The 25,520-nt window shown below is 41.2% G+C and overlaps 1 protein-coding gene across 2 annotated transcripts in view; it reads left to right on the plus strand.

Annotated features, from left to right (window-relative positions):
• The first annotated feature begins 346 nt into the window (after positions 1 to 346).
• Positions 347 to 25,520, plus strand: part of CDH11 (cadherin 11) — a 94,824-nt gene continuing 69,650 nt past the window's right edge. For both annotated transcript variants that reach the window (XM_089476900.1, XM_089476901.1), the window contains exon 1: positions 347 to 552. The gene's annotated coding sequence lies outside the window, so the exon portion shown is untranslated. The remainder of the gene's footprint in view (positions 553 to 25,520) is intronic.

A 25,520-nucleotide genomic window follows, 5' to 3' on the forward strand; every position in this document is an offset into this window, starting at 1 on the left:
ATCTCATGCATTGGCCCCTTGGCTGCGATAGCCTTGGAGCCGTGCTCGAAGCGGATGCTTTGCGCCGTGAGGACGCAGCCTGAGGAGAAGGCTTCCTGCGAGGGCTGGGAGAGCTTTGTCCTCCATTCTCTCCTCCAAGGTCTTCCCTGTTTTCATGTCCAGAGCTGTGGTCCCTTTGGCTTCTCCTCCTTCAGGGAAGAAAAAGGAGGGAATAAAGAGGGGAAAGCTCCCTAAAAAAAGGAGGGGAAAGGGGGGGAAGCCCCTAAAAAGGGGGTCCTGAGGGAAGGGGGGTCTATGCGAGGCCTCCCTGCCCTTCCCTCTCAGAGACAGGACCAGGCTCTCGGCTTGGTCCTCCCTTTTGCCTCCTCCCTCCTTCTTTCCTTCCCTCCTTCCTTCCCTCCCTCCCTCCCTCCGTCTCCCCTTCCTTCCTTCCTTCCTTTCACCAACTCGCAGCCGCTGCAAAGGAAGGAGCTGCTGAATGGGACTGCCTTCCTCCTCCTCCTCAGAGAAGAAGAAGAAGGAGAAGCAGAAGGAGACCCTTCCAAATGCCAGGTAAGCCCCCCCTCTCCATCCTTTGGCCCTCCATGGCGCCCACACCAAACCCAGGGATAGAGCTGTGTGTGTGAGAGAGGGAGAGATAGAAGAAGCTGGGGTCTGTCCCTTCTTCCATAAAGACCAGGCTCTGGGCTGCTTGCAGAACCCTCTTTTTTCTCTTTTTTTTGGGGTGGTGGTGGTGGTGGTCTTTTGGAGGCTCTGGCCTCGCTCCCCCTCAAATAGAGGACCCTCCAAAATGGAGGACAGGACCCTAAGAAGGAAACCTCTCCACACTTCTCCCCATATAGATCTATATATAGGACTCCCCCCATGCCTTCCATCCTGAGCTGGACCAAATTCTCCCCGTATCTATCTATCTATCTATCTATCTATCTATTGGAGCCCCATGCCCTCCTTTCTGAGCAATAGCCAAATTCTCCCCATATATTCCCCCATGCCCTCCATCCTGAGCAGGACTAAATTCTCCTATCTGCATCACAGCATTTCTATTTTCAAACCCCTCCATCCTGAGCAGGACCAAGAGGCAGGGAGAGGAGATCTATCTATCTATCTATCTATCTATCTATCTATCTATCTATCTATCGTCTGTTTGTCCTATCCGTACTTCTTAGTCCTGCTCGGGATGGAGGGCATGGAGGGGGAGTCCTCCAAGAGAGAAGGTCGACGTGGGAAAGGGCTCGTCCGGGAAAAGGAGGACTGGTTGGGGCTCAGCCTAGAAGGCTAGAGGGGAGGCGAAGCGTTGAGGTTCCTGGAAGAAGGAGAGAGGTGTTTGGGACCAAGAGATGATGATGATGATGATGATGATGATGATGTTGTAGAACATTCAAGAAAACTAATAATACTGATAAATGATGATGATGATGATGATAATGACGACGATGTATAAAATGGACATTCAAGGAAACTTATAATACTGATAGATGATGATGATGATGATGATGATGATATATAAAATGTAGGACATTCAAAAATAACACCGGATGATGATGATGATGATGATGTGTAAAATACAGGACAGTCAAGAAAAAGAATGATGATGGTGATGATGGTGATGTGCAAAATGTAGGACATTCAAGAAAAAGAATACTGATGATGATGCTGTAGGGCATTCAATTAAATGTATGGCATTCAATGATAATAATATAAAATGTAGGACATTCAAGGAATAACAACATTACCTCGAATGTAGGACGTCGAAGGAATCCTACTAAGTAACATTGTTTCAAATGGAGGGCATTCAAGGAATCCTACTAATAACATTGTATCAAGTGTAGGACAGTCGAGGAACAACAACATTGTATCAAAGGGAGCCCATTAAGGAAGATACTACTGCGAGCAATGTATAAAATGTGGGGCATTCAAGGAAAATTATTATTACTATTATTATTATTATTATTGGAACCCCAGCCTCCCACATCAGTTTCGAAAGAGGAATCAGATGGGCCCCTAGGAAACACACACACACACACACACACACACAGAGCAGTTTAAAAGCTCTGTCCTTTGAAACGGAAGAGACTGCTTTGTGTGTGTGTTTCCATCTGATTCGTCTTTCGAAACTGATGTGGGAGGCTAGTGTTCGATTAATACTACTACTAATACTACTAGTAATAATAATTGGACTCAGAGGAAAACGACCCACATCTGAAATCCATCAAAATCCCCTTTTGTGACTGAGATAGAGGAGAAGGAGGGAAGGTTCTCTGCCAGTGGAGGTGGCAATGGAGGACGTGTCCTGGAAAAGGAGGACGCGGCCGGCCATCATGCCAAAGTGAGATCTGTCTGTCTATCTGTGTGTGTGTCTGCCTATCTATCTGTCTGTCTGTCTGTCTGTCTGTCTGTCTATCTGTCTATCTATCTATTGGAGGAGGTTGGAGGAAGAGGAAGCATTAGAGCGCCAAAGAAACTGACCCCATGAAGGAAAAACATTGTTGCCCCCCCTTTAAAGCAGTGTTTGTGTGTTGTGTTGTGTTGTGTGTGTTGAGGAAGGAAACCTAATCGACCTCACACGCTTCGCCCAGATTTCTGGGCTGTTGCTGTTGTTGTGTTGTTGTTGTTTTCCTCTCTGGGGGAAGTGGATTTCTGGTTTTCGGAGTCTTCTTTGCCATAGCCCTGCAACCAAGGCTTGAACTTCACTCCGGAGTGAGGATCCCTTTCAGAAGGCGATCCGGATCTGTCCGCATTAAGGATTCTCAGGAGCCTTGATCTGGATCTGCTTTGCGCCAGAAAGTCCTTAAGTCGGAGCAGGGCTCTAATAAGCAGCAGCTTTGACAAACTGCACTGCAGAGATGATCCGGTTCGACACCACTTGCAGTGCCATTGCTCCATGCTGTGTGAACTGCCCCAGCAAGCTCCCCTCCCTAGAATTCCACAGCATGGAATCATGGCACTACAAGTGGTGTCAAACTGGATCATTTATGCAGTGCGGTCGGAGGCAGCCCAATGTTGTATTGTGGAAGGAATGTTCCTTCAAACAGGTCAACACACACAGAGATATCTTAACTTTGGCATTGTGCCTGTGTTTGTTTGAATGGCTGGGATTGCGGAGTCCTCACTCCAGATCCATGGAGGGCACTGCTCTGGTTTTCCAGCCCTTGGCATCTTGCAAGAACAGACCTAAGGGACCCCCTCCAGACCCAGGGGATCTTTGTTGTGCTTGGCCTGGCTGGTGACATCCTTGGGCTCTTGGGTGCCAGCTGAAGGGAAGGGGACATCCATCAGGCTCTGGAGGTTGCTGCCAGTCCCTTCTGCCAAATGGCCCCATTTCGAAGAAGAATGTGGCATCCTCCCAAGAGCCCATCTTCCAGGCTGACATCACACTGGGCGAAGAACCTTTTTTACCTTTTGGAGACATGCCCAATCCATCATCCATGCCTTTCGAGATTGATTTGGCCAGCACCCAACAGAGAGAAGCCAGTTGGCACAGAGGAAGGAGATGGGGAGATCCTGGAGTAGCCCTCCTCCTTCTCTTCTCTTCCCCTCCTCCTCCTCCTCCTCCTCTTGATCCTGTTGCTTTTTGAGAAATAAACAGGAATGTTGGGAAGATCCTGAAGTAGCCTCTTCTTCCTCTTCCTCCTCCTTTTCTGATCTTCTCCTCCTCTTCTCCTCTTGGGACTGTTGCTTTTTGAGAAATAAACAGGAATGTTGCACTAACAGCATACATGATTGACTCAGCAAGGACAAAGGAATCCCTTCTGCAACACACACACACAAAGAGGGTATCAGTTCAGACAAAACAGCAACCTTTAACTTGGAGGAAAGGAGAACCAATCATTTCACCCACTCCTCTGCCTTCCACATTCTGCTGGAGTGATCCAGTTTGACCCTGCTTTAACTGCTATGGCTCCATGCTATGGAATTCTGGCCACTGTGAGACCCCATACTTTAGGCCACACATTCCCAACAAGGGCCAGGATCCCATAGCCTTGAGCTGTGGCAGGGTTATTTTTGCTGTGTGGATGCAACCTATTCTGCTCCATTCTGCTCCATTTCCATGACACAATAAGAAGGACTCCATGGGCCATTGATGCCCTGCTAAGAAATCCAGTGTGTTTAATGGCTTCATAATGAAACCAAAGCAGTAAGGCCTCAATAGACCCATTTAGGGAGGCTGTGCTGGCCATCCTAGCAAAGATTGCTCCTTGTTTCTCAGTTCCCCCTCCCCTTTCCTGTTTGGAAGCATTTCCATCAGCGTTTGGAACAAACCTATTGCTCTTATTAGGGAGCCTCAGGTTATTATTTTCCTTTCCTCCCGACTAGTCCTGGGCTGGGAGTCTTGTGCAATAATTAATCCAAAGTGTGCCTTGATTGAATGCCACCCCATTGGGATTCCAGGCTCTGTTGTTCCGATAATCATTTCCATTCCTCCAGAAGGGAGGAAGAACAAAAGTGCAGCTGTTTTCTGTTGGGTCCCACAGTTGTGGAGTACAGCATCAGCACAGTTCCATGGTCTTTAAAAAGGCAGTGAAATAAACCTTAATGCAGGCAAGAGCAGTGCTATTGTTCCTCTCTCTCTCTCTTTCTTTAAAGGAAAACACACACAAATGTACACAAACACACATACACAAAAGGCTGTTTCAGCATATTTTGGAGAGGCTCAGCACCCCAGTTGGACTAACTTTGAGTACAGTTGGAGAGCAGCTTGCCTTAATGGCGCAGGAGGAGAAATAAAGTTGGAAGAGGCGGAATTTCAGCCCATACGCTGAAACACAGAAAAATGCAACAAAGACCGCTCACACCCAACGGAAAGACTTTTCCTCCCTTATGATTAATATGTTCTGCCTTACTGATCTGCATCACAGAATTTCTATTTTAAAACCGCCACAATCCCAATAATGCAAATAAGAGGAATCCGGTGACAGGCGTAGGCTATTTATAGGCTGCTCCTGAGTTTCAGCATTTTCAGAAATGTACCAAGTTTGCACCTTTGGCGAAGTTCATTAGCGCAGGAACAGTGGCAGTGAGCTATGTCAATAGATGGGGGGGGGGATGTCTGTTTGCAGTTATGATAGGTGGTTTCTTGTTGTAGGTGGGTTAGATGGAAAGGCCAATGGTACAGTTGGTTTGAAAAAGGAAAGGAAAGGAAAGGAAAGCTTGTTTTTTGGTGGTGCAATTGTTGTTTTTCGGTGATGCAATTAAATATAGAGGATGGGATAAGTATGGAATAATGGAGGAAGAGGAGGAGGAGGGATTCTGTGGTCCCAACCCCTCCTTCAACCTATAAATCATGCATTTTCCCATTTGTCTGGCAAACAGCAATTAGTACATCATTTTCTTAAATCAAATAGGAGGGCCTGGGGCTAACAAAAGATGTGTTTGGAGTTCAGGCTACTGACAGATGCTATCTGTTTAAAAGGGATAAACTAAAGGAAGGAGGCTCTCTCCATTTATATAGATGGATGGAAGCATGTATGTATGTATAGTCTCAAGAAAACAGTTCCATTTTGTTTTAATAGGAGATCTTTTTGCAAGAGGGCCTTTGTAAATTGAGCAAAAATATTTGGTTAGAGTGCAATGAAGTTGTAGAGGAGGCGGGGGGGGGGGGGTCCTTTTTCCAAACTCATGAAAATAGGCTTAAGAAAGAACCCTGCTTGCAGAAAAGAGAACTATAAAGCAATGGTTGGTCTTCTTGATCGATTGTGGAGTTGAAATGTGATGGAAAATCAGATGACTTTCTATTATTATTGTATGCTCACAAACCACCACAGTCTATATGTCACTGAGCTTTACTGTGCCTTTTTAAATTTTGCCTTTCGTCTCACTTATAAGGAGTATTTTCTGGGTACCTGAGTAGGCAGTCATCCATAGGATTTTGAGTTAGGGATGATACTGATAATGGGCCTATTTCTATTTGAATCTGGCATTTAAACTAAAACTGTCTGGGAATAGGTATGGAGGGGGTTTCACGAATTCAAACCTTGCATCAAGATTGCCCATTAATATCCTCAAAAAGTCCCTTACAGGAATCCTGTGGTCCTCTGGATGTAGTTGGACTGTACCTCCAAGCAGCCTTAGCCAGCATAGCCAGTGGTGAAGAATGATGGAAGCTGTATTCCTATGCCTATGGGACAGTAAGCCCCACCAAGTTGGATTGCAGTCACCTTTGGGTAAATATATGTAGGATAGGATCAGAGTACAAATAGTAAAATAGGCCTAGAAATCTAAAACATTGTCTTCAACTGCCGCAGAGTCATTGTTGTTAGGCTATGAATATGTGGCAAGATCTGTTAAAATAGTTTTAGTTCAGTGTACTGCAAAGGATTTTATGAAAAGAGAGTCCATAGGTTTGACTGTGCCTGCTATGCCTATGAAACCTGTTACAGCTGATTTTATTAAACGGCCGGGTGTTTTTGAAAGGTACTGCCAGACACATCATTGCCTTTAGGCGATATTAGCAGAGAAATCATGCCCTTGTCTATATTTAGCAACCCTTTCTGAAAGAGTGGATCCTTGGATGCGCTAGAGGGCGCTGATGCTCTTTTTCTAAGTGGAAGCTTGTGGCCCATCTGCTTTTTAGGCCACTGTGAAAAGCTGTTTTGTTACCACCTGCATTGCTCGACCTCTCAGGGGAGATGGAATTCAATCTCACTATGGTTCAGGCTAATGCTCCGGCAGTTTGTCAGGATTAACATCTTTCTAGTCAGACTTTCTAGTGTTACCTTCAGCATCATATTACCCAGACTGGAGTTCTCTGAAAACCCCTGGAATTCTTTATTCCAAGAATGTCTGAGGAATGAAGCAGATGTCAGTTCCACTCACATCGTCAGTCCTTTTGCTTTCTTCCAAACAAAGCGTATAATCAAGAGTGGATAGGTGTTATGCTCTCCAAAGCATAGCCCACATCCGAATTCCTAGACAGAGGATTGGCTTTAGCTTTATGGTAAGGCACATCCTTTTCATGCACTAGATCTAAGATTTGGTCCCTGGGATCTTCTGTTTTAAACTGATAGAGCAGCAGGTGATGGGAAAGAGTCTTGTGTGTCTAAGATCCCAGAAAGCTGCTGCTGGACAGTACTGAGCTAGATGGACAAATAGTCTGACCTGGTACAAGCTTCTTATGTTCACATCTGAAAAGCCCTATCTTTGGAGGATTCTGTTCCTGTCATGTCTTCCGCCATCATCATAAAACAATAGTTGACAGATAAGAGCATGGTTCTTCTCCTGTTATCATGTGTTATGAACACATTGAATATATCCTCAGATGCATGTGAGGACAATGGTAGTCCAAGAAGCAAGAGATTATTTCTGAGCCTTCTACTCAAGATCAGCTATGATCACTCCTGTAAACGCCAACCTCTGAGATAGCTTCTGTAGTGAAGTCAAAGGCTTTCATGGCCAGCATCCATAGTTTTTTGTGGATTTTTTGGGCTATGTGGCCATGTTCTAGAAGAGTTTCTTCCTGACGTTTCGCCAGCATCTGTAGCTGGCATCTTCAGAGAAAGATGCTGGCGAAACGTCAAGAAGAAACTCTTCTAGAACATGGCCACATAGGCCAAAAAACCCACAAAGAATAACTTCTGTAGTTCTTACCCAACAGAATTTTCACTGGAATTGTTTGTGTAATTTCCATTGTGAAACATCTTGGTGAAATACTGTAAGGCAATATTGACTTGAGTGCCTAACGGAATGGCTGCATAGACTACCTTTCTGGACTGCCAGTGTAAAGAAAAGAAAAGCCCATAAATAACGTATAGAAATTATCCAGCTGGTTTTATCCAACTCTTTTATCCAAGAGTTGGTGGTTATAGTCTTCAGAACAGAGTTTGGAAATAATTAAAGATTAACATGGTAAATATTTCTAATTACCTGGCTTAGTGGTTTAGATTTTCTGAGTAACACTGAAATCAATCGCACCTCCTGTGGAGATCATTCATTTTTGAGCATTAGTGAATTTGTTAGAAGGCTAGTTATTCCCTTGGTAGATTCGGTAAGACAAGAAGGCCCAACAAAAAGAAGGTTGAAGGTTGGCGGAAATGCATTACATAGATTTGTTGTTGGATTGCTGTGCAGTTGTGCAGGAAAAAAAGTTTTCCATTTGCTTAGAGTCTTACTGAATTCTGATTCAGACTTCTCCATCTTGACTAATCTTTGCACCCAGCCACTTATTGCTACATCTGAAGAGGATCAGTGTCATCTAGCTGAAATCAAAACATCATTCCTTACCGACTCTTAATATCACTCCTCATGAACTTATAACAAATAAGGTATTTGAAGGGCAAGTGGAATGTGTGCATGTTTGTGGGAGTGAGAAAGGTTGGAAAGAAGACAAGAGGGATGCAGTTAGTGAAAAAAGTTAATTGAACAAGTGGCAAGATGAGAGCCCATAATTCAAGCTACCCATTCCCAGCCTCATAGTTTCTGGAATGAAGTTACACAATCCCCAGGGAACAATCTAGTTAGAAAACACTTTTAAAATGATCCAAATAGCATTTCTGAGGATGCTAATAACAAAACATACAGGGGACAACCTCTGCCATTCTCTGTTAATCCCTTGGCCTGCTCTGGAAAACAGTGACTTAGATAATGATTAACACAATAGATCAAATGAATGAAGTTATTAGCATAAGTGATAATGAATTTGTTCCCCAGTTCCTAATGTTCAACCTTATCAAAGTCATCTTAAAACCTAATATTCTAATTCCTGTCATATCTGTCATTAGAATGATTCCCAACTTTGAATGCCCAGATAATGCTGGACTACAATTATCAATGCTGGTGATGCAGAACATGTGGAAGAGCACCAAGTTTCCTGTCCCTGGTTTAGTGGATGGCAGATGAGGCATAGTTCTGTTGGCTCTACTAACTGAACCCACCATTATCAAAAAGTTTCCTATGTACAGAAACTCTTCAACATAGCATGTTTGCACGGGCACTGTGCTTTTCTGCATAGAAAAGCATACTGGATAGGACTGGAATACAGCTATTTTTAAGGCCAAGTGTTGCCCCTTTGTGAACTGGTAGCATAATCTAGAACAGGAGCAGAGAACATCTTTTCCCCTTCCATATGTTTTGGACTTTAGTTCCAAGAAGCCAAACTAGTGGTAAGATATGGTACCATCTTCACAGATATGGCAGATAGGAACATGGAATAGGGCCTTCTCAGTGACTGCCCCTAGGTTCTGTGATTTCTTCCCTGGTGAGGCTAGAATGATTCCCTTGCTGTCCTTCCATTAGCAGATGGAAACTATTTTATTCTAACAGACTTTTAGAACTGAAGGTTTTTAAGGAAAGATTCTAAAGAGTTGTTGCTGTTGTTGTGTGCCTTCAAGTTACTATTTTTAACAGGTTTTTATTATTTTTAAGTGTATGTTATAAATTATTTTAATATTGTAAATAATTTAATTCTGTTTTAATTATGAGTTTTTCTATATTTTTAACAATTGTAATATTTCAATTTGCAAGCCACATTGAGTCCCAGTTTTGGAGGCAAGGTGGCATATGATAGGGATGTAGTTCTTTGCAAGTTCCACATCCATGCATACAGTATTCCCACTGCTGTGATCAAGTATTGCAACAGTTTTCCATGTAGTCTCAGTCTATCATCTCCTAACAGAAATAATTCTGGCTAAAACACCTTTATCTTAAGTATCTTGTTGTTGTTGTTATGGTGGTGGTGTGCCTTCAAGTCACTCCCAACTTATGGTAACCCTAAGGCAAACCTAGCATGGGGTTTTCTTGGTGTGATTTGTTCAGAGGAGATTTGCCATTGTCTTCATCTGAGGCTGAGAGAGTGTGACATGCCCTAGGTGGGTTTCATGGCCAAGTCGGAAATTGAACCCTGGTCTCCAGAATCCTAGTCCAGTGCCCCAACCACTATGCCATGCTGGCCCTCAAGTATATTTTTTATTTCACAATTTATCTGCTTCCAATATCTTTTTGCCTTATTGCAGGTCCACCACATGTGAACAAGATATATATATATATATATATATATATATATATATATATATATACACACACACACACACACACACACACACACACACACTCTCTCTCTCTCTCTCTCTCTCTCTCTCTCTCTCTCTGATAATGGCTATTTGGCAATCTAGCATTGTGCAGGATACCAGCAATAAGATTTGGCTTTACTAAAAATGCTGATTTTGTTGCTTCATATTCCTTCAATGGTCAAAACCCAAATTTCTTTAGATTGACAAAATATGGAAGGTATACTTCTTTTTAATAGCTAGAATCCATGTGTATGGATTGCAGGACCAAGACCTAAGTCTCCTAGTGGAAAGGGGGGGAAACAATCAATTTTCAATAAGCTAGCAATTAAAAGAAAATTAACTGGAGATTTCATCATTACATAATGATGCAGTTTTGCAGATGCAGATCCAATGGCATTTTACCATGGCTATTTGAGACTGTGGTCTAATTCTACTATTGCAATGTGGCAGGTCTTCAGAGTCTCAGATTCACCCAATGCATTCCACACTCCTGCACCCCCTAGTTATGCCACTGCCCTGAGTTAACAGTTTCTATAGCCTGGTCCCAGAGACCTTGCAAGGGCATTACAAACAAACAAACAAGCAAGTAAATAGTTCATTCATGGGGAAAAGAAATCCTCAAGTCCTCGTCAGTTGCCTACCTGTATATTACCTGATCCTTTAAACTGAATATGGGACTTTCTGCAAGCAGTTTGGTGATATGAAAATAGGAAGTCAATTTATTGTTCTCTGGGAAGAAATGGGAGGTCTCAAAGCCATTGGTTTGTCTGTGATACACTATTGTGAAACTAAATCAGCATTTTACTTCTTGATGTGAAAAGCACTGAAAATTCATATCCTCCTGACAATTCACACATGAGAACAAGGACACATGTGGCTAAGCCACATCAGAGTCCAGTCAAGACAGAAAATACTATTGATGAGGAAATGCACACAAGCTAGGAGAAGCTGCAGAAGGATGCAATTTCATTTCTCCTCTCTTCTCAATTCTATGATTCAAGGATTCTATGGCTGAGTTGACTGAATTAACTACTTTTGCACTTTGAACTCAGTTTGCAGAGACTGAAGTGAGCTGAGGACAAAGAGGGAAGGTGTGAGGAGAGAAACTGCAACATTTTAAAAGCAGCCGAAAAAGTAAGATGACAGAAGATTAATTGGGATTGTGTCTGCAAATTCAAGACTGTAGCAGGGCATTAAAATTGAATGGGGACAGGATCGAAGGACAAAGACAATGAACCTGCCCAGAACTACAGAATTGGGGCAAGATGTAAAAACCAGAAAGGAAACTAGAATAGTGAACAGATATTTGCATGCCATGCATATGGATCTTCCAGATAATAGGCTGGAACCAGAGTTAAGTCAGATTTAGAACAAGATCTACTGGGATCAGTAAGATTTGAGTGAATCATGACTTATTTAATGAATCTGAATCCAACCCACTGATTTTTGTGATACATAGTTTTGTTCTGTTGGTGATCTACCCAGACTGATGTGCCTTCAAAAGGGAAAGCAAGATCTAGATTGAGTTTCAGGAACCAACATTTTATTTTTAAACATGTTGCTTAAGTATGGAAATAGTTTAAAATGTAATTCGTCCCCCGGTTGCTATGATAAATAGATTTAAATGTTAGTGTTCTTCCCCTCTCCCCCAGTGACTGATACTAAATTATTTCTGTGCCATTTTAAAAATTAATTAAAAGAGAGATTCAGACTAGTTTATTTTGTAGCTTTGAAACTAATTGCTGACATAATCATTTTAGATGCTTTTAAGCGATTTAACAGTGTAAACGCAAAGCTGTTGATTCAGGATGGAGTCCCATTGAGTTCAACTGGGTTGACTTCCAAGTAAGTAGGCAAATATCACAAGCTGTACATTTCTCCTTATAAGCAAATCCCACTGATTATAATGGCGTTTGCTTTCAGGTAGATGCATCTGGCAAAGTGGACTGGAGTCCATAAAAGCTTACACTAGAAGCAACCAATTAGTCTGAATGAATGAATTCTGAATAAATGCATATTAAATCATAATTAATTGTACTCAGTGTACTCAATATCCCACCTTTCTCCTGGTATATTAACAAACATAATAATATAACATGCTTGGAAACAAGGAGGTAGTGGAGCTTCGCCAAAGGAAGCCACAATGGTAGTTTGTTCAAAACTTCTCCAAGTCAATGTGGCTTTTTAGGCATACTGAATTACAAGCAGGATTACAATGTTGGACTACATATTCATCTGCATCCCTCCCCAGTTCAAAGTTTTCCAGATATGTTGGCCTATAGTTTCCATCATACCTGACCTGTTGACTGGGACAATCATGTTCTTGCAACCATGTTGGTTTGGACTGAAGGGAGTTGTCATTCAGTAACATTGGGAGAGAGCCTGGTCAGAAAAGGATGATGGCGAACCTATGGCATGCATGCCAGAGGTGGCACTCAGAGCCCCCTCTGTGGGCACATGTGCCATCGTCCCAGCACAGAGTTTGCCAGAGTTTGTTTCTAGAAAGCCAGAGGGACATGGCGCTTTGCAATAAATAAGTGGGTTTTGGGTTGCAGTTTGGGCACTCGGCCTCGAAAAGGTTCACCATCACTGGAATCTTATGGTAATCTATAGAGTTAACTGTATTTTGATCTCTCTTCATTTATCCATCCATCCACCCATCCATCCATATGTCGGACTTCCTATCTGCATCTTATTAGTTATGTTACAACATGATTTGGTCCTCAGCAGGATTTAGTATTTTTGACATGTGCTCTCTCCATTTCCTACAGAATTTCCATTGCAATATTTCATTACTATTGTTTGTCTCAGAATTCACCATAAAAAATAAAATAAAACCCACCACATTTGCCTTTGATTGTGAGTTTTTATAGTCAGATTTCAGGATTAACATAGAAGAGTGAGGGAAATCCAGGAGAGAAGGAAACCCAGAATCCAATATATGTAGCAAAATCTCTTTCTCTCTCTCTCTTAAATACCATTTGTCAAAGGGAAATCAGTTTTTGCACAGTTGTTTATACAGAAATGAGTTTTAAAATATGTGAAGTGGTTCATGCATCCTCTGTTTAAGTACTTGATAGGTTTTGAAAATACTCTTTGACTTTGTCACCTTGCCAACTTAATGTATCATACTTGCATCCCTGGAAAGTCCAATTATATTGATATAGTAGTTCTTGCTCTGCCAGCACAAGAAGAGGATCTTAAGGACATCTAGCAATGTTTTCAGGATGAAGGCATTTTCACACAAATTATCATTATTATTATTACTAAAATAATATTAGATTTTTCTTCTCTACACTCCAAACACAATCAAAATTTGTTAAAGTTAATTTCATCAGTATGATTCAATTAATACTTAATAACATGGTTAATTTAGTATATGAGCCAAGGTAAAAAGGATTTGTTAGGAGTTGGCATTTGCAAACTATGTTGAACTTGAATAACAGTGTTGGCCTATTCCACTCCTGTTCTTAGCACCGACCTACTTTTCAGGTCCCTACAAATTTTTGGTCTCAACTGTGTTAAACGTCCAATCTGCATATTTGTCTATCAGAGAAACAGCATTAAATAACTTTAATTTCCTAATCAAATTGGACCAGAACTTGTCTGAAATAATCAACAGGATAGCAAAAAATGCTAACTAGGAAACTTGCAAAGATGTGACAGATGTCTGTTATCATGACCATACATCTTTACAAAAGGTTGTGTTAAAGGCTGTAAAGGTCGTTTTCTGTAGTTAACCTTTTCTTCTTGATGGAATTTCAGAAACCATATGTCTCCAATCTATAAGTGTGTGTATGTGTCTCTCTCTCTCTCTCTCTCTCTATATATATATATATATATACTGATAATGGGAGCAAAAACTAGACAAGGATGCCATCTCACAGATCATAACATGAAGTAATTACATTGCACTTTTGAGCATCCAAAACAGTTCACATAGATCTCTCTTCAACCCTCACAAAATATAGGCCAGTATTTGTTATAAGCGCTGGGCAGGGACTTAGGAGACTCTCATATGAAGTCTTGTGCAACATTTCAGAAATTGTGGCATTCTGGTGGCAACCATCTTGGTGAGCTCTGAGAATATGAAAGCACACAAGGCAAGTGGAAATCCATTTTCTTTAGAAAAAATTCTGGGTTCATTTAAATACTGGAAAGTGAGAATGAAAAATCTTTGGTAATGCTGGTAGCTCCCAGGAAATACTTTGCAATGAAGTAAATACTTTGCAATGAAGTAAATGTGTATCTCCAAATTAAAATTGCTTTGTACAGGAACAAACCCTGAGACTTCCATTGTTGATTTGTTTTTAAATCCACCTGGAGGCAACCTGAGTCTCTTAGATCCTAGGTGGCGAATCTGTGGCATCAAGAGGGCATGCGTGCTGTCGCCCCTGTCATGGCAGAGGTCAGGAGGAGTGAGGGGAAAAGACTGCTACATTTCTCCACCTGCCCACCCTGGAAATGCCAGGAGAAAGCCTTTCTTAGGTGGGAAGAGTGAAGGAAAGGACCTCTTCGTTTCTCCAACCTTTGAACCCTGGGCCTCACTAGTGTGATAAACTCCCAGGGAGGCTAAAATCAAGCTGAGGTTCAATGCAAACACTATAGGAGCAAGCTGTTTCCCCTCTTCCACTGTTCTATTCCTCCAGCTTTAGAGAAATGTGAAAGCTTGCCCTATAGTGAGGCAGACCATTGGCCCATTTTATTCAGGGGAATATCAAATGTTCTGGCAAGATGCCTGCCATCCCAACTTTGTTCAGCTTTCCTCACTTTCTCTTCCAACTTACCCTTGATTCCCAATGACATTTATCTGCAATTCCTACACAACCTGTGTGCAATAAAGCTCTTAGCCACCTCCATACCTCTCATTTGTCTAGCGAAGACGTAATCTGTACCCATCAAGCTCATTTTTAAAAAGTGGAGATTCTTTATACAGGAAACCTGGGGCGTTCTATCTATATATTTGAGCAACGAATAGAAACTGAAGTTGCAGTAGATACATTGCTGGTCGCAGGATATAAATGTGACAATGTGCAGTGAAAAATGCCTTTGATAACAAAGATGAAATCATAACATACACAACATAAATGAAATCATTAGTCTCTTCCCACCTGCACTCATTAATCTCGCAACTGATACCATTGGACCAGATTTTTGACATTACAAACACGTCAACTAAACTAATGGTGTATATATTTGGGTCTCTATGTGTGTGTGAGGGATGGAGATGATATAATACCTTTGATTTATAACACTCAGGAGTTTATCTGAAGAAGAAATAAAATGGGAGGGTTTTTTTTATTCCATGCCTATACTCACTAATTACTAATTTGCATGTTTGCAGATTTCCTGTTTGCTTTACTCTCTCTCTTCCTGAATTACTGTAACCTGCAGCCATTTCTAATTCTCTCTCTTTCCTTCATTAGACCACATATTTTATTATGCATACGTAATTTGCAAGTAAATCTATTTTGACATATTTTACAAAGTAGATTAAGCTTGTTTCTGCTTTTCATTAGATGCTGTGTGTATGGGTGGCTGTGAGTCTGGTTGTTGTTCAGCTTCTGCCTTGCCAGTTTAATTACTGATAGGTCCAGTAATTTATGGATATTCAGGTCTTGTTATATACAGTGACATAGTAAAATGATGTCTCTTCTAAGAAATGTCAAAATCAAGGTTTGTTTTTTTGGATTTTTTTGGGGGGGGAGGGTGGGTTTGGATTTTCAAGCCATGGATGGTTGAATCCGTGGATGCAGAACCCATGGATATGAAGGACTGACTGTACTATATCTGACATTTCCAAAGGTTATAAAGAATGATATGGTTTGAAGGGTTGAGTCAATGGAGGATAAGAGAAAAGCCCATCCGTACCTTGTCTGTGACAGTGCGAAAGATATTCACACTTGACGTGCTGATCCTGTCATAAACCTGTCAGTGAAGTGGAATTGCATTAATGGGTTCTTCTGTTAATGCAAAATGAAGGGTAAGGATGGGACAACTCCACCTCACTGATGGGACAATTACAGGATGAGCGCAACATCATATGAAAGTCTTTGCACAATTGCAACCATTTGTGCTTCTTGAATGGGACAATTTCCAGATCAGTGCGACGTCATCTGAAAGTCCTTCCCATGTTTGCATGGGAAGGATGGGACAAGGATGTCCCTTTCCCCCATCTGATAATCTCCATTGTTTATGAAAAAGGAAAAGGCATCACTAGGTATTATGTGGCTCTGCAAAGTCTGGACAGGACAAAATGGGAAAAAGTCAATATTGAACTTTTGACTTCACTAACTGATGACAAGATATCTGCTCTAAGAATTAAATAGTGCTATAATATTAAATGTTGTAACTACAAGTAGGATCTACAGCAGTGAGAAGGAGCACTCTTCAAGTTTCTAGACAGCTTGCCAGCCAAACATGCCTTCTTATTATATACTGTGTTCCATCCATTATTCACAAAGTCTTCCCTGGTCGCTGAGCATGTTTGATAGTATCAGTTTCTGTCCCTTTCTCTCAGTGCTTTTCTTTCTATTTTTCAATTTTGGTACTTCTGCAACCTCTTGGGTAAGCTGATATCTCCTTCTTGGCTGTGGTTAGTGTTGCTTTGGGTAGACAAGGTTAAGTAAGTATTCTGTTAGGGCACAGAATTTTTTCCATTTCAGCAAAAGCAAAATGCTGCATCCGCTTTCAGCTTGTGTTCTGGTCCTCATTAATTACCTCTGCCATCTTGATCACATTCTGATGTTGTGCCACCACATGAGCCCCAGATTTCATCTGTCAAATGTTGGGAAAGTATGTATGTGCATTTTCCCAGTCAAAGGAGGACACAGGGTTTTAGCCTCCATCTGCACTGCTAAAAACAGGAGCATAATAACAGTGTATGTTGCAGTTTCTCCAGTCGTATGACACTGCTGGCTAATGAGGTGATGTATACACCTGGCTGTAATGTCTGTGTGTTCATTTAAGCATCAAGAAGCAAGAGCATTTAGGAAATCTGGATGGCACAGTATCAAAAGCTGCAAGGAGGTGTGAATGTTAGTCTTGCTGACTGATATTGAGAGACCAGACACTCAAGGAAAAGGAGGAGGAAGACAGGAGAAACATGTAGTGGTTTGAGTACTTGACTAGGACTCTGGGGGACCAGGGTTCAAATCCCCTGTTGGCCATGGAAACCCAGTGCATGACCAGTGCATGACCTTGGGCAAGTCACACACTCTCAGCCTTAGAGAAAGGCAATGACAACCCCTCTTGGAACAAATCTTGCCAAGGAAAACCCATGATAAGGATACCATAAGTCAGAAACAACTTGAAGGAACACAACAACAACAACCCACACCAGTAACTTTCTATTTTGCCTTATCATTATAATCCTGAGTCTTCCCTCAAAAAATGGGGAAATAATGAAGTAGGTGGATTTTCCCCCCCATTTCTTCCAAATCCATTGAGTATGTTCACATCAACATAATTTCCCTCTTATTGCTTTTATGCAGCAGCAAGATTTTTAATGCACTGTCTGCAGAGCTCATAATCTAAGCATTAAGACTGCAAGGTTTATTTATATTCATTACATGGGTGACATACTTACGTAGTGAGGTGAAAACAGACTTTCCCCCTGCCTCCCTCCCCTTTATTTCCCTCCCCCTCCTCATTTTTATAATATTATTACTATAGTTGTAATCTAGGACAGACATATTGAGATGTGGTAGTTTTTGCATTGCATTTGTAAATAATGCATCCATGTTTCCCAAGGCCACTAGAGTTTCAGCATAAGTATTGGAAAGATTTGTTGCCGGGTCCTTGATGTTTTACATCTTGGAAAATGAAGAGTCAGGATTATTCACTGGACAAGAAGGAAAATAGATTTATACTGTGCTGGAAACCCGATTCTATCTTCGAGAGACTTTCTTTTGAATATAATCCTTTTTGCCATATGATGGGATATTTATTGTGATGGTTGCTATAGCCTTCCGGGTCTTAATAGCCACAAAGCAGAATTGTGCCACCTCTTCTGTTGCCTTTTGACCCATGTCTCTTAGTAAGTATCTCACATACCAGCCCAGGGAACTTCCATCGAGTGTCTCAGCTCTTTCTTCCTCTGCCTCTTTGGTTGGTGCATATACTTGGATTATGGTGATACTGAAAGATTTTCCATGGAGCCTTATTGTCATGATTTGGTCTGACTTTGCACTGTAACTCCTTTTTCCATGGGGCACAGATCAGTTCATCAGGCACATGGGATTTTATCCTCAGGAAATAAGTATGCAAAGCCAGTGTACAGGAAGGAAAAGGGAGGCGTATATGTGCTTCGAATGCAAGAGTGATGTACTGGTTTGAGACTAGGACTCTGGAGACCAGAGTTGGACTCCCCTCTTGAATATAGAAGCCCATTGGGGTGATCTTGTGCAAGTCACTTTTCTTCAGCCTTAGAGGAAGGCAGAAGGAAACTGAACAAGTATATGGATGCCTATCTTCCAAAACATAAAGTTCAATGTTTTATAATAATAATAAAAAAACCTACACCAAATTATGGATAGATATGTGAGTCAGCATGGTGTAGTGTTTTGAGCATTGGACTAGAAAGCTGGAGACCAAAGTTCATATCCTGCTTCGGCCATTGGACAACCTTGGGCAAGTCACACTCTCTTGGCCTTAGAGGATGGCAACGGCAAACCCCTTCTGAAGAAACGTGCCAGGAAAACCCTTTGATAGTGTTGCCTTAGGATTATCCTAAGTTAGAAAAGACTTGAAGGCATACAACAACAACAATGCATGTGTGCACATTTAATTGTGTATCTCCCCAGCTCTGAGAAATCTCCCACCAAAATGTTCTCCTCCAGCTAAACTGAAAATAGAGAAAAGCAGGCAAATAATCCCCCTCCCAAACAGTGCTTGCACAACAGAACAAATCTTGTTCTTATCCACTAAATTACATTTGAAAAACTGACTGCAGTCCCCATCCATTCCTTTCATACACCATTACGCTGTCAAGAATCATAAATGCCCCCTTCTAAGTGTGCCATATATTTGTGACAGCAAGATGCCCAGAAGGGATTTCAATTATTTCAACCAAAAGAAGGCTGATTGAGCAAAAATGTACAAATCTTGTGAGTGCCACATCAGGAAACAAGTAGAGCATGGGGAAAGTGCTAGTTTGAAATATCTGTTGTGGGTGAAATTGGATCGATAAAGCCAGTACTGGACAGGGCTGGATTGGGAAAGTTTGTGAGTCAAAAAGTTGATACTTTGTTTTGTTATGATTTCAAAGAAATATGATTATTTCACCTGGATGTTTTCTTTGTTTTCTCTCTCTCTCTCTCAGTTTTAAAGAACAAAGCAAAATATAACAAATTTTCCTTGTTTCGCTTTGCCTATTAGGGTCAAACTGTCCTTTTTAAAAGATAACAAGTGCTTAACAAGGTTTTGCAAGATTTTTGAGCAACAGTTAAGAAATATATAGAGTCTTGATAATATCTCTTTGGGATGAAAGTGGGACTTGTACAGATCAATGTAATCCAACTGTGGATCTGTGTGCCCAGAGTCTACAGATAATCACAAATCCAGAAAGAGTCCAAGATTTTCCATTTGGATCTCTGGATTAGAAAAGCTTTATGTAAGAATGCAGAACTTTAATTAGCATTCTCTTTCTTTCATTTGGAAAACAATGGGGAGAGAGTCTTACATAGAACGTTGTTATTGTTGCTGCTGTTGTTCAAACACAGTCATAGTGTATCTTGTTTAGAATACATGTACTGACCCAAATTGACCCCAAAAAAACCAAGTTGATTTATCTACAGGTCAATGTAAGTATTGTACCTTAACTCTGCACCACAATTTAAAAAGGATGTGGAGAAACTGGAGCATGTCCAAAGGAGAGTGACTAAAATGGTGAAGGATCTGGAAGCAATGCCCTACGAGGAACGCCTTAGGGAGCTGGGGATGTTTAGCCTGGAGAAGAGAAGGTTAAGAGGTGATATGATAGCCCTGTTTAAATATTTGAAGGAATGTCATGTTGAGGAGGGAGCAAGCTTGTTTTCTGCTGCTCCAGAGACTAGAACGCGGAACAATGGATGCAAACTACAGGAAAAGAGATTCCACCTCAACATTAGGAGGAACTTCCTTACAGTAAGGGCTGTCCGACAGTGGAACAAAATCCCTTGGAGTGTAGTGGAATCTCTCTCCTTGGAGGTCTTTAAACAGAGGCTGGATGGCCATCTGTCAGGGATGCTTTGATTTGGATTTCCTGCATGGCAGGGGGTTGGACTGGATGGCCCTAGCGGTCTCTTCCAACTCTACTATTCTATGATTCTTATTAAAGAAAGAATCATCCCCTGGAGAAAGGCAAGAATGTAATCTATCCTGCAAGCACTGACCTCCCATTGCTATCTCATCCATCCAGCCTTCAGGGTGAGCACAATAGTCTTGCTTGTTAGAATTTTATAAGTTCTTTGACATTTTTCTTTGCTGCATCCTTTCCTCTATAAAATGGGACTTGTTATATGCCCTTAAGTTTTACTCTCAACTTATCCATGGGTCGTATCAAAATCCATAATTATGGCCCCCAAACCTGCCCTCAATTTATACCTGAGGTCAACTTATAGTCGAGTGAATATGGTAGGTAGAATCCTGGAACATGAAGAAGGGATGGCCAGTGTGTGAGTCACCAGATATTTTTGAACTACATCTCTCATCAGCCCTTGCCAGGTTCTTCAATAGTGAAGGATGATGTGAGCTGCAATCAAGCAATATTTAGTTTCCCATTTGAAGTATGAAATTGGATAGCAGTAGCAATATCAAGCACATTTCTATACTGTTTATCAGTGAACTAGCACTCCCTAAGTGGTTTACAGTGTGAAAGCCAATTGCTCCCAATAGTTTATCGACCTGTGAAAGGATGGAAGGCTGAGCGGACTCTGGAACCCTGCCTGGGATTGAACTCACAACCTTGTGGCTGCAGTACTGGCATTTAACCACTGCATCAGCAGATGACCCTGAGATACTGGAAAATAGGAATCTGCTTTATCCTAAATGAGAACATTGACTCACTAGCAAAATTTGGTCTACACTGGCTAGGAGTAACTCTACAGAGAGGCACACAGGAGCATTTCCTCACTCATCCTGGATATACCAGGGATTTAACCATATAACTTTAGCATGTTTCTGTCACCAAGTTTTAGCTCTTATCTGTCAACACATACAAAGCTTCTAAGCAGGTATATTACAATGTGATTCCCAATTACCTCCTGATGTCTTCAGTGATAGAAATAAGTCTTTTTCATTCTCTGTGAGCATTCTGTTGTGGCCATTCTTGATGTTGATGGACTGCAACTCTCATCACATTAGCTATACTGGAATGAGACAATAGAAGTTGTTGTCAAAGAACCTGTGAACATTGGCACCCCTACTCTAGTGCTCAGGATGCTCACTAACCTCTTTCCTCATCTTTTTCTATTGGGCACAAAATCTGCCAGCTGTGACCTATTTATTTGCAACCCAAATTGTATTATCAGCTTAACATGCAACATCCTCCCCAACATACACACACACATCCATTATGAATGATAAGGAGAAAAATCCTACATAAGCAGCTATCTGGACTTCTACTGATAACAGCTGGACGCACTAGTAAGTGATGAATATCAGATACTGGTAGGGAAAGTGGGATTTTCACCCACAGATACCCAGCTGGCTTCTGACTTTTCATTAGCAGACTAAAATGAGGTTTCTACAACTTATATGATTGGTGCTGTTGCAAAGTTTCCCACCAATTTAAAGGGGAAAGGAAGATGTGAGGTTTATGAAAAAATACCAATGTGTGGAGAGAGGACAAGTGCTTTTCCCAAGTTGAACAGTTTATGGGGAAAACCTTTGGAAAAGATACCCCTGTATCAGGGAATGTCTCATCTGATGATTTTGGGGTCACTCTCCTGTTCTGTATCCTGAGTGGTGGTTTCAGTGGACAGATGAAACTTATCCAGCTTCTGAATCATGAGGTCTTTCTTAAGAATGGTGGGAAATAATGTATGGGCTAGAGCAATAGAAGATGTGGAAACAAAAGAGGGGAGCTGATTTTTTGAGGAAGAGTCACTTTCCTATTGAGCTCACTCTCAATTGACCAAAAGAAACTTCACAGAAAGCCCAACTCTCTATTATGTAAAAGGATATATACTATCCCAGAAAGTTTCATTCCTATTTCTGTGACTGTGGAATGTCTCCCCTGAAAGATTGTATTGATGCCAATGTTGGTGCAAAAGATTTCATCCAACTATTTGAGGTTCTGTAATGAAATGCAAATGAACAAGCTCCATCACTTGAGTTTTGGTCCTTTGAACTGTAGGTGAAATGTTGAATGTGTTGATTCATTTGACATTGGTTACCATTGTTTATAATTGTTTAAAAATGATCTGAAGTTGTGCTATTGATTGATTGTCTGTAGACAAGAATATATATGAGAGAGACTGGGCCAATTTGGGGGGAAAGGTCTATCTGTGAATACTAGTTATATAATGGACTAGTAATGTAGAACATCTAGGTTGCAAGGAAGCAAGCCATGGGTGGGAGTGAGGGTAAAGCTTGGTGGTGTGGTGGTTGATATTAGTATCTCTACTAATAAAATAAAATTAAAAACCCCTGTGATTTGAACCTGTGATTCCTGAATCTATTAGATCACTTTTCTTGGTATTGCAAAATTAAGAATGTAAAGAAATGCCTTCATAAATTCTTTAGCTTCCACACTGGCCTCAGTTTAAACGTACTCATACATGCATATGGTTCAGGTCCAGGTTAGGGACCATATTCTCCAATATGAACCTGTCCATGTTTTGAAATCTTCTTGGGAGACCCCTCTCACTGTCTCACCAGTCTCACAGATACATCTGGTGGGAACACAAGAGACTGACTTCTTCATGGCTGTTCCCAAATTCTGTAATCCCCCTCCAAGAGAGGTTAAACTGACTCCTTGTTGTTTTTCCACAGGCAGGTGAAGACCTTTTTATTCCAGCAGGCTTTTGAAAATTATTTTTAAGGCAAAAAATGGACTTGAATGGTGTGCTGGACTTTTAGATGTTCTATTAAAATGCTCTGTGTTTTGAACATATGCACCGCCATGGTTTGAATGTTGGACTAGAGCTCTGGAGACCAGGGTTCGATTCCTAGCTCAGCCATGAAACCCACTGGGTGATGTTGGGCAAGTCACAATTGGCCTCAGAGGGAGGCAATGGCAAACTTCCTCTGAACACATCTTGCAAGAAAAACCCATGAGAAGTTTGTCTTAGGGTCGACATAAGTTGGGAACAACTCAGAGGCACCTAGCCACAAAGTACAATGTTTTTACTTGGTTTTATTTTTTTAATTTTCTGATAGTTTAGTTGCTTTTTAATTTTTATATATAGTAAATTTATAACTATGGTCCAAAACACACTGCAGAAATAATCCAGTTTGAGACTGCTTTAACTGCCCTGACTCACTGCTAGGGAACCCTGGGAACTGCAATTTATTGTGGCACCAGAGCCCTCTAAAAGAGAAGGCTAAGGATCTCACAAAACTACAGTTCCCAGAATATCCTACCACTGAATTTCCTAGCACTGAACCAGGGCAGTTAAAGTGATTTCAAACTGGATTATTTCTGCAGTGTGTTTTGGACCTATGACTGCTTTAACTGCTATAAGCTTCCCCGAGTCCCAAAGTGGAGGGAAAATGGAGAATAACAGGAATGACAATGATAATGCACACATGCAGATTAGGAAGTTTATGGCCTATTTAAAATCAAGTGCATGGTTCCACAGTTTAGGATGAAATGGCAGAAATAAGGCTTGTGTGTTTGTGTTTAGAATCCGTAGCCAGCTCCCCTTTCAGTTCAAATGGAAATTGAGGTCCCAAACAAACTCCCGAGGAAACCATACTTCTACCTTTATCTTGTTTCAGTTCAGGAAACACACCAATCTTCAACTTTTAATAGCTTTTCAGGGAGCCCTTGCTTTCAGATCAGGAGAGTATCAAGGCTGTGGCTGATACTGCTAACTCTGGAGGGACAAGCAGGGAAATGTGAAATGCGAAATGTCATGTAACTAAATGAATTGCTGCAGATCCCTGGAAGACAATTCATATACACCGTAAATGATACCATTTTCCCTGCACAATTAGATATCACATAAATAAGAAACAGGTGAACAAGGGTTGCTCTGTCCTCTCCATCTTATGGTACAGACAGGAATGGGGGGTTGTTTTCTGTTCTCAGAACAAACGCTGGCAGTAGCAAGTAAGGGATTTGACATTTGGGACATTTTTGTATTATTCTTATTATTTTCACTGTACTGACTCTCAGCTTCCACGAGATAATTATCTATCAAGATTCCCTGTGCTTCAGTGGAGGCAGGTCATGGAGCGATGTGAAATTTGCACCCAATCTGTTGATGTCAGTGGTTAATTTCGAAAACAAATGAGGGTTGGAGAAGGGAGTGGGAGCAAATTCTGCTCAGTCAATAACATTCAGCTTGAGGAAAGCAATCTCAAAGCAAAACCATACCCAATATTCTGCAAATATCTTTCCTTGATATGGCAAGCACAGAGTCAGGCGACAGCGGATAAAAAACAGAACCACATATCTAAAAGTAAGAAACAAGCAAATTGGATATAGTTTTATGTGAATATTTTTTTCTGACAAGACTGAAGAAACACTTTTCTCTTAGGGGCATTTTTGCTAGTTGTGGGGAAAAACAGCAACACTGTTAATATGTTTGCTTTCAATGTCAGTTGCTCTCCCTTGCAGTGAACTCAAACTGGCTACATATCCAGGCATGATATCCTCCTGTTCACTGTGTATTCCCTTAGTAGTTGGGCCAATTCCTGTGAATAATGTAGGAGAGAGGGGGGAAAGTAGCCAAGAAGTACAGTAGGTACTTATAATTCAATATTCATATCACTTTTTAAAAAAATGGATAGCCAATGGAGAGGCTGAAACTTTCCTGAGGTTTTAGTTGTTAAAAAGCTTGATAATATTTGCTGCTCCAATTTATAGCCTGCTGATCCATTCCCAGAGGGATTGTTGGATTCAGAAGAATTAGTCTGTGTAATCCAAATCAAACAATTCATAAGCAGAAGAAAGAAAAGAGCAAGGTACTCCCACACAGAACCCATCTCTGATCTTTTGGATGTGATTAGAGCCATCTGCAAAATTGAAGAATCTGCTTTATGAGGGTTCCTGATCATGTTGATCAGGGCTTCCTTTGGCTTGGCTTAGCTTCATCCTTTTTCACTTGCTGCTCCATAGATTTATATTTGTATTACCCCTTCTTGTGTTACTCCTCCTTTCAATTGTGTTTGTGCACACACACACACACACACACTCAGTAATCTCTTGTTGCGGGGCCACACTCATTTGTCTACAACTGTATGTGGCTCAGCCATATTTGTCCCTCTTTTCACACTGGAGGTTATGTGTTTCTGCTGGTTGGTATTGCAACCAAAGTCCTCAGTTGCTGCAGCAGTACATCTCAGGACACCAGAAAATAATTTTTAAAT

This window comes from Sceloporus occidentalis, unplaced genomic scaffold, assembly GCF_023333645.1.
Source record: "Sceloporus occidentalis isolate IW3139 unplaced genomic scaffold, rSceOcc1.0.p SCAF_10, whole genome shotgun sequence".
NCBI classification, from domain to species: domain Eukaryota; kingdom Metazoa; phylum Chordata; class Lepidosauria; order Squamata; family Phrynosomatidae; genus Sceloporus; species Sceloporus occidentalis.